This window comes from Vicugna pacos, unplaced genomic scaffold (genome assembly GCF_048564905.1).
Source record: "Vicugna pacos unplaced genomic scaffold, VicPac4 SAC-SAT, whole genome shotgun sequence".
Lineage (NCBI taxonomy): Eukaryota > Metazoa > Chordata > Mammalia > Artiodactyla > Camelidae > Vicugna > Vicugna pacos.
The window spans coordinates 12,812,892-12,828,429 of NW_027328721.1; positions in this window are offsets into that span (position 1 = coordinate 12,812,892).

A 15,538-nucleotide genomic window follows, 5' to 3' on the forward strand; every position below is an offset into this window, starting at 1 on the left:
ACCGTTGGTGGAACCTCCCCACGCTCAGGATTCCGAAAACATTGTCATTGAGTGGGGGAGCTCGAGAGACAACTCCACGCAGCTCTCTTCAGTCACAGGTGTTCCCTGCTGGTGGAAGTCCGAGAAATACCTTCCCTGACCTTGGGGAGGCAGCCTCTGTCACTGGGAATTCCTGCAAGTCCCCCTAGCATTCCCTGGCACAGAGACATGAGGAAAACCCTCAGGGGAGACGAGGATAGGCATTCCCTTTCAACCCACGCGCTGCCGACCGTTGTTGGAACCTCCCCACGCTCAGGATTCCGGAAATATTGTCATTGAGTGGGGGAGTTCGAGAGACAACTCCACGCAGCTCTCTTCAGTCACAGGTGTTCACTGCTCGGGGAAGTCCGAGAAATACCTTCCCGGAACTTGGGGAGGCAGCCTCTGTCACTGGGATTTCCTGCAACACCCCCTAGCTTTCCCTGGCACAGAGACATGAGGAAAATCCTCAGGGGAGACGAGCACAGGCATTCCGTTAGAACCCACGCGCTGCCGACCGTTGGTGGAACCTCCCCACGCTCAGGATTCAAGAACCATTGTCATTGAGTGGGGGAGCACGAGACAAAACTCCACGCAGCTCTCTTCAGTCACAGGTGTTCCCTGCTCGGGGAAGTGCGTGAAATAACTTCCCTGACCTTGGGGAGGCAGCCTCTGACACTGGGATTTCCTGCAACACCCCCTAGCATTCCCTGGCACAGAGACATGAGGAAAACCCTCAGGGGAGACGAACACAGGCATACCATTAGAACCCACGCGCTCCCGACCGTTGATGGAACCTCCCCACGCTCAGGATTTCGGAACCATTGTCATTGAGTGGGGGATTTCGAGAGACAACTCGACGCAGCTCTCTTCAGTCACAGGTGTTCCCTGCTCGGTGAAGTGCGAGAAATACCTTCCCTGACCTTGGGGAGGCAGCCTCTGTCACTGGGATTTCCTGCAACCCCCCCTAGCATTCCCTGGCACAGAGACATGAGGAAAACCCTCAGGGGAGACGAGCACAGGCATTCCCTTAGAACCCACGCGCTACCGACCGTTGGTGGAACCTCCCCACGCTCAGGATTCCAGAACAATAATCATTGAGTTGGGGATCTCGAGAGACAACTCCACGCATCTCTCTTCAGTCACAGGTGTTCCCTTCTCGGGGAAGTGCGAGAAAGACCTTCCCTGACCTTGGGAAGGCAACCTCTGTCACTGGGATTTCCTGCAACCACCCCTAGCATTCCCTGGCACAGAGACATGAGGAAAACCCTCAGGGGAGACGAGAAAAGGCATTCCCTTAGAACCCACGCGTTGCCGACCGTTGGTGGAACCTCCCCACTCTCAGGATTCCGGAAACATAGTCATTGAGTGGGGGAGTTCGAGAGACAAATCCACGCAGCTCTCTTCAGTCACAGGTGTTCCCTGCTCGGGGAAGTCCGAGAAATAACTTCCCTGACCTTGGGGAGGCAGCCTCTGTCACTGGGATTTCCTGCAACCGCTCCTAGCATTCCTTGGCACAGAGAAATGAGGAAAACCCTCTGGGGAGACGAGCACAGGCATTCCATTAGAACCCACGAGCTGCCGACCGTTGGTGGAACCTCCCCACGCTCAGGATTCCGGAACCATTGTCATTGAGTGGGGGAGCTCGAGAGAAAACTCCACGCAGCTCTCTTCAGTCACAGGTGTTCCCTGCTCGGGGAAGTCCGAGAAATAACTTCCCTGACCTTGGGGAGGCAGCCTCTGTCACTGGGATTTCCTGCAACCCCCCCTAGCATTCCCTGGCACAGAGACATGAGGAAAACCCTCAGGGGAGACGAGCACAGGCATTCCCTTAAAAACCACGCGCTCCCGACCGTTGGTGGAACCTCCCCACGCTCAGGATTCCGGAACCATTGTCATTGAGTTGGGGAGCTCGAGAGACAACTCCACGCAGCTCTCTTCAGTCACAGCTGTTCCCTCCTCGGGGAAGTCCGAGAAATATCTTCCCTGAACGTGGGGAGGCAGCCTCTGTCACTGGGATTTCCTGCAACCCCCCTAGCATTCCCTGGCACTGAGAAATGAGGAAAACACTCAGGGGAGACGAGCACAGGCATTCCCTTCGAACCCACGCGCTGTCGACCATTGGTGGAACCTCCCCACGCTCAGGATTCCGGAAACATTGTCATTGAGTGGGGGAGCACGAAAGACAACTCCACGCAGCTCTCTTAAGTCACAGGTGTTCCCTGCTCGGTGAAGTGCGAGAAATACCTTCCCTGAACTTGGGTAGGCAGCCTCTGTCACTGGGATTTCCTGCAACTCACCCTAGCATTCCCTGGCACAGAGACATGAGGAAAACCCTCAGGGGAGACGAACACAGGCATTCCTTTAGAACCCACGCGCTCCCGACCGTTGATGGAACCTCCCCACGCTCACGATTCCGGAACCATTGTCATTGAGTGGGGGAGTTCGAGAGACAACTCGACGCAGCTCTCTTCAGTCACAGGTGTTCCCTGCTCGGGGAAGTGCGAGAAATACCTTCCCTGACCTTGGGGAGGCAGCCTCTGTCACTGGGATTTCCTGCAACCCCCCCTAGCATTCCCTGGCACAGAGACATGAGGAAAACACTCAGGGGAGACGAGCACAGGCATTCCGTTTGAACCCACACGCTGCCGACCGTTGGTGGAACCTCCCCACACTCAGGATTCCGGAACCATTGTCATTGAGTGGGGGAGTTCGATAGACAACCCGACGCAGCTCTCTTCAGTCACAGGTGTTCCCTTCTCGGGGAAGTGCGAGAAATAACTTCCCTGACCTTGGGGAGGCAGCCTCTGTCACTGGGTTTCCCTGCAACCCCCCCTAGCATTCCCTGGCACAGAGACATGAGGAAAAACCTCAGGGGAGACGAGCACAGGCATTCCCTCAGAACCCACGCGCTGCCGACCGCTGGTGGAACCTCCCCACGCTCAGGATTCCGGAACCATAGTCATTCAGGGCGGTATCTCGAGAGACAACTCCACGCAATTCTCTTCAGTCACAGGTGTTCCCTGCTCGGGGAAATCCGAGAAATACCTTCCCTGACCTTGGGGATGCAGCCTCTGTCACTGGGATTTCCTGCAAACCCTCCTAGCATTCCCTGGCACAGAGACATGAGGAAAACCATCAGGGGAGGCGAGCACAGGCATTCCGTTAGAACGCACACGCTGCCGACCGTTGGTGGAACCTCCCCACGCTCAGGATTCCGGAACCATTGTCATTGAGTGGGGGATTTCGAGAGACAACTCGACGCAGCTTTCTTCAGTCACAGGTGTTCCCTGCTCGAGGAAGTGCGAGAAATAGCTTCCCTGACCTTGCGGAGGTAGCCTCTGTCACTGGGATTTCCTGCAACCCCCCCTAGCATTCCATGGCACAGAGACATGAGGAAAACACTCAGGAGAGACGAGCACAGGTATTCCCTTAGAACCCACGCGCTGCCGAACGTTGGTGCAATCACCCTACGCTCAGGATTCCGGAACCATTGTCATTGAGTGGGGGAGCTCGAGAGAAAAATCCACGCAGCTCTCTTCAGTCACAGGTGTTCCCAGCTCGGGGAAGTCCGAGAAACAACTTCCCTGACCTTCGGGAGGCAGCCTCTGTCACTGGGATTTCCTGTAACACACCCTAGCATTTCCTGGCAGAGGGACATGAGGAAAACCCTCATGGGAGAAGGGCACAGGCATTCCCTTAGAACCCACGCGCTGCCGACCGTTGGTGGAACCTCCCTATTCTCAGGATTCCGTAACCATTGTCATTGAGTGGGGGAGCTCGAGAGAAAACTCCACGCAGCTCTCTTCAGTCACAGGTGTTCCCTGCTCGGGGAAGTCCGAGAAATAACTTCCCTGAACTTGGGGAGGCAGCCTCTGTCACTGGGATTTCCTGCAACCCCCCTAGCATTCCCTGGCACAGAGACATGAGGAAAACACTCAGGGGAGACGAGCACAGGCATTCCCTTAGAACCCACGCGCTACCGACCGTTGGTGGAACCTCCCCACGCTCAGGATTCCAGAAAAATAGTCATTGAGTGGGGGATCTCGAGAGACAACTCCACGCATCTCTCTTCAGTCACAGGTGTTCCCTTCTCGGGGAAGTGCGAGAAAGACCTTCCCTGACCTTGGGAAGGAAACCTCTGTCACTGGGATTTCCTGCAACCCCCCTAGCATTCCCTGGCACAGAGAAATGAGGAAAACCCTCTGGGGAGACGAGCACAGGCATTCCATTAGAACCCACGCGCTGCCGACCGTTGGTGGAACCTCCCCACGCTCAGCATTCCGGAACCATTGTCATTGATTGGGGGAGCTCGAGAGAAAACTCCACGCAGCTCTCTTCAGTCACAGCTGTTCCCTGCTCGGGGAAGTCCGAGAAATATCTTCCCTGAACTTGGGGAGGCAGCCTCTGTCACTGAGATTTCCTGCATCCCCCCTAGCATTCCCTGGCACAGAGAAATGAGGAAAACACTCAGGGGAGACGAGCACAGGCATTCCCTTCGAACCCACGCGCTGTCGACCATTGGTGGAACCTCCCCACGCTCAGGATTCCGGAAACATTGTCATTGAGTGGGGGAGCACGAAAGACAACTCCACGCAGCTCTCTTAAGTCACAGGTGTTCCCTGCTCGGGGAAGTCCGAGAAATATCTTCCCTGACCTTGGGGAGGCAGCCTCAGTCACTGGGATTTCCTGCAACCCCCCCTAGCATTCCCTGGCACAGAGACATGAGGAAAACCCTCAGGGGAGACGAGCACAGTCATTCCGTTAGAACCCACGCGCTGCCGACCGTTGGTGGAACCTCCCCACGCTCAGGATTCCGAAAACATTGTCATTGAGTGGGGGAGCTCGAGAGACAACTACACGCAGCTCTCTTCAGTCACAGGTGTTCCCTGCTCGGGGAAGTCCGAGAAATACCTTCCCTGACCTTGGGGAGGCAGCCTCTGTCACTGGGAATTCCTGCAAGTCCCCCTAGCATTCCCTGGCACAGAGACATGAGGAAAACCCTCAGGGGAGACGAGGATAGGCATTCCCTTTCAACCCACGCGCTGCCGACCGTTGTTGGAACCTCCCCACGCTCAGGATTCCGGAAATATTGTCATTGAGTGGGGGAGTTCGAGAGACAACTCCACGCAGCTCTCTTCAGTCACAGGTGTTCACTGCTCGGGGAAGTCCGAGAAATACCTTCCCGGACCTTGGGGAGGCAGCCTCTGTCACTGGGATTTCCTGCAACACCCCCTAGCTTTCCCTGGCACAGAGACATGAGGAAAATCCTCAGGGGAGACGAGCACAGGCATTCCGTAAGAACCCACGCGCTGCCGACCGTTGGTGGAACCTCCCCACGCTCAGGATTCCGGAACCATTGTCATTGAGTGGGGGAGCACGAGACAAAACTCCACGCAGCTCTCTTCAGTCACAGGTGTTCCCTGCTCGGGGAAGTCCGAGAAATAACTTCCCTGACCATGGGGAGGCAACCTCTGTCACTGGGATTTCCTGCAAACCCCCCTAGCATTCCCTGGCACAGAGACATGAGGAAAACCCTCAGGGGAGACGAGCACAGGCATTCCGTTAGAACACACGCGCTGCCGACCGTTGGTGGAACCTCCCCACGCTCAGGATTCGGGAAACACTGTCATTGAGTTGGGGACCTCGAGAGACATCACCACGCATCTCTCTTCAGTCACAGGTGTTCCCTGCTCGGGGAAGTCCGAGAAATAACTTCCCTGACCTTGGGGAGGCAGCCTCTGTCACTGGGATTTCCTGCAACAGCCCCTAGCAATCCCTGGCACAGAGACATGAGGAAAACCCTCAGGGGAGACGAGCACAGGCATTCCGTTAGAACCCACGCGCTCCCGACCGTTGATGGAACCTCCCCACGCTCAGGACTCCGGAACCATTGTCATTGAGTGGGGGATTTCGAGAGACAACTCGACGCAGCTCTCATCACTCACCGGTGTTCCCTGCTTGGTGAAGTTCGAGAAATAACTTCCCTGACCTTGGGGAGGCAGCCTCTGTCACTGGGATTTCCTGCAACACCCCTAGCATTCCCTGGCACAGAGACATGAGGAAAACCCTCAGGGGAGACGAGCACAGGCATTCCCTTAGAACCCACGCGCTACCGACCGTTGGTGGAACCTCCCCACGCTCAGGATTCCAGAACAATAATCATTGAGTTGGGGATCTCGAGAGACAACTCCACGCATCTCTCTTCAGTCACAGGTGTTCCCTTCTCGGGGAAGTGCGAGAAAGACCTTCCCTGACCTTGGGAAGGCAACCTCTGTCACTGGGATTTCCTGCAACCACCCCTAGCATTCCCTGGCACAGAGACATGAGGAAAACCCTCAGGGGAGACGAGCACAGGCATTCCCTTAGAACCCACGCGTTGCCGACCGTTGGTGGAACCTCCCCACTCTCAGGATTCCGGAAACATAGTCATTGAGTGGGGGAGTTCGAGAGACAACTCCACGCAGCTCTCTTCAGTCACAGGTGTTCCCTGCTCGGGGAAGTCCGAGAAATAACTTCCCTGACCTTGGGGAGGCAGCCTCTGTCACTGGGATTTCCTGCAACCGCTCCTAGCATTCCTTGGCACAGAGAAATGAGGAAAACCCTCTGGGGAGACGAGCACAGGCATTCCATTAGAACCCACGAGCTGCCGACCGTTGGTGGAACCTCCCCACGCTCAGGATTCCGGAACCATTGTCATTGAGTGGGGGAGCTCGAGAGAAAACTCCACGCAGCTCTCTTCAGTCACAGGTGTTCCCTGCTCGGGGAAGTCCAAGAAATACCTTCCCTGACCTTGGGGAGGCAGCCTCTGTCACTGGGATTTCCTGCAACCCCCCCTTGCATTCCCTGGCACAGAGACATGAGGAAAACCCTCAGGGGAGACGAGCACAGGCATTCCCTTAAAAACCACGCGCTCCCGACCGTTGGTGGAACCTCCCCACGCTCAGGATTCCGGAAACATTGTCATTGAGTGGGGGAGCATGAAAGACAACTCCACGCAGCTCTCTTAAGTCACAGGTGTTCCCTTCTCGGTGAAGTGCGAGAAATACCTTCCCTGAACTTGGGTAGGCAGCCTCTGTCACTGGGATTTCCTGCAACCCACCCTAGCATTCCCTGGCACAGAGACATGAGGAAAACCCTCAGGGGAGACGAACACAGGCATTCCTTTAGAACCCACGCGCTCCCGACCGTTGATGGAACCTCCCCACGCTCAGGATTCCGGAACCATTGTCATTGAGTGGGGGAGTTCGAGAGACAACTCGACGCAGCTCTCTTCAGTCACAGGTGTTCCCTGCTCGGGGAAGTGCGAGAAATACCTTCCCTGACCTTGGGGAGGCAGCCTCTGTCACTGGGATTTCCTGCAACCCCCCCTAGCATTCCCTGGCACAGAGACATGAGGAAAACCCTCAGGGGAGACGAGCACAGGCATTCCGTTTGAACCCACACGCTGCCGACCGTTGGTGGAACCTCCCCACGCTCAGGATTCCGGAACCATTGTCATTGAGTGGGGGAGTTCGATAGACAACCCGACGCAGCTCTCTTCAGTCACAGGTGTTCCCTTCTCGGGGAAGTGCGAGAAATAACTTCCCTGACCTTGGGGAGGCAGCCTCTGTCACTGGGTTTCCCTGCAACCCCCCCTAGCATTCCCTGGCACAGAGACATGAGGAAAACCCTCAGGGGAGACGAGCACAGGCATTCCCTCAGAACCCACGCGCTGCCGACCGCTGGTGGAACCTCCCCACGCTCAGGATTCCGGAACCATAGTCATTCAGTGCGGGATCTCGAGAGACAACTCCACGCAATTCTCTTCAGTCACAGGTGTTCCCTGCTCGGGGAAATCCGAGAAATACCTTCCCTGACCTTGGGGATGCAGCCTCTGTCACTGGGATTTCCTGCAAACCCTCCTAGCATTCCCTGGCACAGAGACATGAGGAAAACCATCAGGGGAGGCGAGCACAGGCATTCCGTTAGAACCCACACGCTGCCGACCTTTGGTGGAACCTCCCCACGCTCAGGATTCCGGAACCATTGTCATTGAGTGGGGGATTTCGAGAGACAACTCAACGCAGCTTTCTTCAGTCACAGGTGTTCCCTGCTCGAGGAAGTGCGAGAAATAGCTTCCCTGACCTTGCGGAGGCAGCCTCTGTCACTGGGATTTCCTGCAACCCCCCCTAGCATTCCATGGCACAGAGACATGAGGAAAACACTCAGGAGAGACGAGCACAGGTATTCCCTTAGAACCCACGCGCTGCCGAACGTTGGTGCAATCACCCCACGCTCAGGATTCCGGAACCATTGTCATTGAGTGGGGGAGCTCGAGAGAAAACTCCACGCAGCTCTCTTCAGTCACAGGTGTTCCCTGCTCGGGGAAGTCCGAGAAATAACTTCCCTGACCATGGGGAGGCAACCTCTGTCACTGGGATTTCCTGCAAACCCCCCTAGCATTCCCTGGCACAGAGACATGAGGAAAACCCTCAGGGGAGACGAGCACAGGCATTCCGTTAGAACACACGCGCTGCCGACCGTTGGTGGAACCTCCCCACGCTCAGGATTCGGGAAACACTGTCATTGAGTTGGGGACCTCGAGAGACATCACCACGCATCTCTCTTCAGTCACAGGTGTTCCCTGCTCGGGGAAGTCCGAGAAATAACTTCCCTGACCTTGGGGAGGCAGCCTCTGTCACTGGGATTTCCTGCAACAGCCCCTAGCAATCCCTGGCACAGAGACATGAGGAAAACCCTCAGGGGAGACGAGCACAGGCATTCCGTTAGAACCCACGCGCTCCCGACCGTTGATGGAACCTCCCCACGCTCAGGACTCCGGAACCATTGTCATTGAGTGGGGGATTTCGAGAGACAACTCGACGCAGCTCTCATCAGTCACCGGTGTTCCCTGCTTGGTGAAGTTCGAGAAATAACTTCCCTGACCTTGGGGAGGCAGCCTCTGTCACTGGGATTTCCTGCAACACCCCTAGCATTCCCTGGCACAGAGACATGAGGAAAACCCTCAGGGGAGACGAGCACAGGCTTTCCCTTAGAACCCACGCGCTACCGACCGTTGGTGGAACCTCCCCACGCTCAGGATTCCAGAACAATAATCATTGAGTTGGGGATCTCGAGAGACAACTCCACGCATCTCTCTTCAGTCACAGGTGTTCCCTTCTCGGGGAAGTGCGAGAAAGACCTTCCCTGACCTTGGGAAGGCAACCTCTGTCACTGGGATTTCCTGCAACCACCCCTAGCATTCCCTGGCACAGAGACATGAGGAAAACCCTCAGGGGAGACGAGCACAGGCATTCCCTTAGAACCCACGCGTTGCCGACCGTTGGTGGAACCTCCCCACTCTCAGGATTCCGGAAACATAGTCATTGAGTGGGGGAGTTCGAGAGACAACTCCACGCAGCTCTCTTCAGTCACAGGTGTTCCCTGCTCGGGGAAGTCCGAGAAATACCTTCCCTGACCTTGGGGAGGCAGCCTCTGTCACTGGGATTTCCTGCAAACCCCCCTAGCATTCCCTGGCACAGAGACATGAGGAAAACCCTCAGGGGAGACGAGCACAGGCATTCCGTTAGAACACACGCGCTGCCGACCGTTGGTGGAACCTCCCCACGCTCAGGATTCGGGAAACACTGTCATTGAGTTGGGGACCTCGAGAGACATCACCACGCATCTCTCTTCAGTCACAGGTGTTCCCTGCTCGGGGAAGTCCGAGAAATAACTTCCCTGACCTTGGGGAGGCAGCCTCTGTCACTGGGATTTCCTGCAACAGCCCCTAGCAATCCCTGGCACAGAGACATGAGGAAAACCCTCAGGGGAGACGAGCACAGGCATTCCGTTAGAACCCACGCGCTCCCGACCGTTGATGGAACCTCCCCACGCTCAGGACTCCGGAACCATTGTCATTGAGTGGGGGATTTCGAGAGACAACTCGACGCAGCTCTCATCAGTCACCGGTGTTCCCTGCTTGGTGAAGTTCGAGAAATAACTTCCCTGACCTTGGGGAGGCAGCCTCTGTCACTGGGATTTCCTGCAACACCCCTAGCATTCCCTGGCACAGAGACATGAGGAAAACCCTCAGGGGAGACGAGCACAGGCTTTCCCTTAGAACCCACGCGCTACCGACCGTTGGTGGAACCTCCCCACGCTCAGGATTCCAGAACAATAATCATTGAGTTGGGGATCTCGAGAGACAACTCCACGCATCTCTCTTCAGTCACAGGTGTTCCCTTCTCGGGGAAGTGCGAGAAAGACCTTCCCTGACCTTGGGAAGGCAACCTCTGTCACTGGGATTTCCTGCAACCACCCCTAGCATTCCCTGGCACAGAGACATGAGGAAAACCCTCAGGGGAGACGAGCACAGGCATTCCCTTAGAACCCACGCGTTGCCGACCGTTGGTGGAACCTCCCCACTCTCAGGATTCCGGAAACATAGTCATTGAGTGGGGGAGTTCGAGAGACAACTCCACGCAGCTCTCTTCAGTCACAGGTGTTCCCTGCTCGGGGAAGTCCGAGAAATACCTTCCCTGACCTTGGGGAGGCAGCCTCTGTCACTGGGATTTCCTGCAACCCCCCCTAGCATTCCCTGGCACAGAGACATGAGGAAAACCCTCAGGGGAGACGAGCACAGGCATTCCCTTAAAAACCACGCGCTCCCGACCGTTGGTGGAACCTCCCCACGCTCAGGATTCCGGAACCATTGTCATTGAGTTGGGGAGCTCGAGAGACAACTCCACACAGCTCTCTTCAGTCACAGCTGTTCCCTCCTCGGGGAAGTCCGAGAAATATCTTCCCTGAACGTGGGGAGGCAGCCTCTGTCACTGGGATTTCCTGCAACCCCCCCTAGCATTCCCTGGCACTGAGAAATGAGGAAAAAACTCAGGGGAGACGAGCACAGGCATTCCCTTAGAACCCACGCGCTGCCGAACGTTGGTGCAATCACCCCACGCTCAGGATTCCGGAACCATTGTCATTGAGTGGGGGAGCTCGAGAGAAAAATCCACGCAGCTCTCTTCAGTCACAGGTGTTCCCAGCTCGGGGAAGTCCGAGAAACAACTTCCCTGACCTTCGGGAGGCAGCCTCTGTCACTGGGATGTCCTGTAACACACCCTAGCATTTCCTGGCAGAGAGACATGAGGAAAACCCTCATGGGAGACGGGCACAGGCATTCCCTTAGAACCCACGCGCTGCCGACCGTTGGTGGAACCTCCCTATTCTCAGGATTCCGTAACCATTGTCATTGAGTGGGGGAGCTCGAGAGAAAACTCCACGCAGCTCTCTTCAGTCACAGGTGTTCCCTGCTCGGGGAAGTCCGAGAAAAACCTTCCCTGACCTTGGGGAGGCAGCCTCTGTCACTGGGATTTCCTGCAAACCCCCCTAGCATTCCCTGGCACAGAGACATGAGGAAAACCCTCAGGGGAGACGAGCACAGGCATTCCGTTAGAAACCACGCGCTCCCGACCGTTGATGGAACCTCCCAACGCTCAGGACTCCGGAACCATTGTCATTGAGTGGGGGATTTCGAGACACAACTCGACGCAGCTCTCTTCAGTTACAGGTGTTCCCTGCTTGGTGAAGTTCGAGAAATAACTTCCCTGAACTTGGGGAGGCAGCCTCTGTCACTGGGATTTCCTGCAACCCCCCTAGCATTCCCTGGCACAGAGACATGAGGAAAACACTCAGGGGAGACGAGCACAGGCATTCCCTTAGAACCCACGCGCTACCGACCGTTGGTGGAACCTCCCCACGCTCAGGATTCCAGAAAAATAGTCATTGAGTGGGGGATCTCGAGAGACAACTCCACGCATCTCTCTTCAGTCACAGGTGTTCCCTTCTCGGGGAAGTGCGAGAAAGACCTTCCCTGACCTTGGGAAGGAAACCTCTGTCACTGGGATTTCCTGCAACCCCCCTAGCATTCCCTGGCACAGAGAAATGAGGAAAACCCTCTGGGGAGACGAGCACAGGCATTCCATTAGAACCCACGCGCTGCCGACCGTTGGTGGAACCTCCCCACGCTCAGCATTCCGGAACCATTGTCATTGATTGGGGGAGCTCGAGAGAAAACTCCACGCAGCTCTCTTCAGTCACAGCTGTTCCCTGCTCGGGGAAGTCCGAGAAATATCTTCCCTGAACTTGGGGAGGCAGCCTCTGTCACTGAGATTTCCTGCATCCCCCCTAGCATTCCCTGGCACAGAGAAATGAGGAAAACACTCAGGGGAGACGAGCACAGGCATTCCCTTCGAACCCACGCGCTGTCGACCATTGTTGGAACCTCCCCACGCTCAGGATTCCGGAAACATTGTCATTGAGTGGGGGAGCACGAAAGACAACTCCACGCAGCTCTCTTAAGTCACAGGTGTTCCCTGCTCGGGGAAGTGCGAGAAATACCTTCCCTGACCTTGGGGAGGCAGCCTCTGTCACTGGGATTTCCTGCAACCCCCCCTAGCATTCCCTGGCACAGAGACATGAGGAAAACACTCAGGGGAGACGAGCACAGGCATTCCGTTTGAACCCACACGCTGCAGACCGTTGGTGGAACCTCCCCACGCTCAGGATTCCGGAATCATTGTCATTCAGTGGGGGAGTTCGATAGACAACCCGACGCAGCTCTCTTCAGTCACAGGTGTTCCCTTCTCGGGGAAGTGCGAGAAATAACTTCCCTGACCTTGGGAAGGCAGCCTCTGTCACTGGGTTTCCCTGCAACCCCCCCTAGCATTCCCTGGCACAGAGACATGAGGAAAACCCTCAGGGGAGATGAGCACAGGCATTCCCTCACAACCCACGCGCTGCCGACCGCTGGTGGAACCTCCCCACGCTCAGGATTCCGGAAACATAGTCATTCAGTGCGGGATCTCGAGAGACAACTCCACGCAATTCTCTTCAGTCACAGGTGTTCCCTGCTCGGGGAAGTCCGAGAAATAACTTCCCTGACCTTGGGGAGGCAGCCTCTGTCACTGGGATTTCCTGCTAACCCTCCTAGCATTCCCTGGCACAGAGACATGAGGAAAACCATCAGGGGAGACGAGCACAGGCATTCCGTTAGAACCCACACGCTGCCGACCGTTGGTGGAACCTCCCCACGCTCAGGATTCCGGAACCATTGTCATTGAGTGGGGGATTTCGAGAGACAACTCGACGCAGCTCTCTTCAGTCACAGGTGTTCCCTGCTCGAGGAAGTGCGAGAAATAGCTTCCCTGACCTTGCGGAGGCAGCCTCTGTCACTGGGATTTCCTGCAACCCCCCCTAGCATTCCATGGCACAGAGACATGAGGAAAACACTCAGGAGAGACGAGCACAGGTATTCCCTTAGAACCCACGCGCTGCCGAACGTTGGTGAAATCACCCCACGCTCAGGATTCCGGAACCATTGTCATTGAGTGGGGGAGCTCGAGAGACAAATCCATGCAGCTCTCTTCAGTCACAGGTGTTCCCAGCTCGGGGAAGTCAGAGAAATAACTTCCCTGACCTTCGGGAGGCAGCCTCTGTCACTGGGATTTCCTGTAACACACCCTAGCATTTCCTGGCAGAGAGACATGAGGAAAACCCTCATGGGAGATGGGCACAGGCATTCCCTTAGAACCCACGCGCTGCCGACCGTTGGTGGAACCTCCCTATGCTCAGGAATCCGTAACCATTGTCATTGAGTTGGGGAGCTCGAGAGAAAACTCCACGCAGCTCTCTTCAGTCACAGGTGTTCCCTGCTCGGGGAAGTCCGAGAAATGCCTTCCCTGACCTTAGGAGGCAGCCTCTGTCACTGGGATTTCTTGCAAACCCCCCTAGCATTGCCTGGCACAGAGACATGAGGAAAACCCTCAGGGGAGACGAGCACAGGCATTCCGTTAGAAACCACGCGCTGCCGACCGTTGGTGGAACCTCCCCACGCTCAGGATTCGGGAAACACTGTCATTGAGTGGGGGAGCTCGAGAGACAACACCACGCATCTCTCTTCAGTCACCGGTGTTCCCTGCTTGGTGAAGTTCGAGAAATAACTTCCCTGACCTTGGGGAGGCAGCCTCTGTCACTGGGATTTCCTGCAACACCCCTAGCATTCCCTGGCACAGAGACATGAGGAAAACCCTCAGGGGAGACGAGCACAGGCTTTCCCTTAGAACCCACGCGCTACCGACCGTTGGTGGAACCTCCCCACGCTCAGGATTCCAGAACAATAATCATTGAGTTGGGGATCTCGAGAGACAACTCCACGCATCTCTCTTCAGTCACAGGTGTTCCCTTCTCGGGGAAGTGCGAGAAAGACCTTCCCTGACCTTGGGAAGGCAACCTCTGTCACTGGGATTTCCTGCAACCACCCCTAGCATTCCCTGGCACAGAGACATGAGGAAAACCCTCAGGGGAGACGAGCACAGGCATTCCCTTAGAACCCACGCGTTGCCGACCGTTGGTGGAACCTCCCCACTCTCAGGATTCCGGAAACATAGTCATTGAGTGGGGGAGTTCGAGAGACAACTCCACGCAGCTCTCTTCAGTCACAGGTGTTCCCTGCTCGGGGAAGTCCGAGAAATACCTTCCCTGACCTTGGGGAGGCAGCCTCTGTCACTGGGATTTCCTGCAAACCCCCCTAGCATTCCCTGGCACAGAGACATGAGGAAAACCCTCAGGGGAGACGAGCACAGGCATTCCGTTAGAACACACGCGCTGCCGACCGTTGGTGGAACCTCCCCACGCTCAGGATTCGGGAAACACTGTCATTGAGTTGGGGACCTCGAGAGACATCACCACGCATCTCTCTTCAGTCACAGGTGTTCCCTGCTCGGGGAAGTCCGAGAAATAACTTCCCTGACCTTGGGGAGGCAGCCTCTGTCACTGGGATTTCCTGCAACAGCCCCTAGCAATCCCTGGCACAGAGACATGAGGAAAACCCTCAGGGGAGACGAGCACAGGCATTCCGTTAGAACCCACGCGCTCCCGACCGTTGATGGAACCTCCCCACGCTCAGGACTCCGGAACCATTGTCATTGAGTGGGGGATTTCGAGAGACAACTCGACGCAGCTCTCATCAGTCACCGGTGTTCCCTGCTTGGTGAAGTTCGAGAAATAACTTCCCTGACCTTGGGGAGGCAGCCTCTGTCACTGGGATTTCCTGCAACACCCCTAGCATTCCCTGGCACAGAGACATGAGGAAAACCCTCAGGGGAGACGAGCACAGGCTTTCCCTTAGAACCCACGCGCTACCGACCGTTGGTGGAACCTCCCCACGCTCAGGATTCCGGAACCATTGTCATTGAGTTGGGGAGCTCGAGAGACAACTCCACACAGCTCTCTTCAGTCACAGCTGTTCCCTCCTCGGGGAAGTCCGAGAAATATCTTCCCTGAACGTGGGGAGGCAGCCTCTGTCACTGGGATTTCCTGCAACCCCCCCTAGCATTCCCTGGCACTGAGAAATGAGGAAAAAACTCAGGGGAGACGAGCACAGGCATTCCCTTAGAACCCACGCGCTGCCGAACGTTGGTGCAATCACCCCACGCTCAGGATTCCGGAACCATTGTCATTGAGTGGGGGAGCTCGA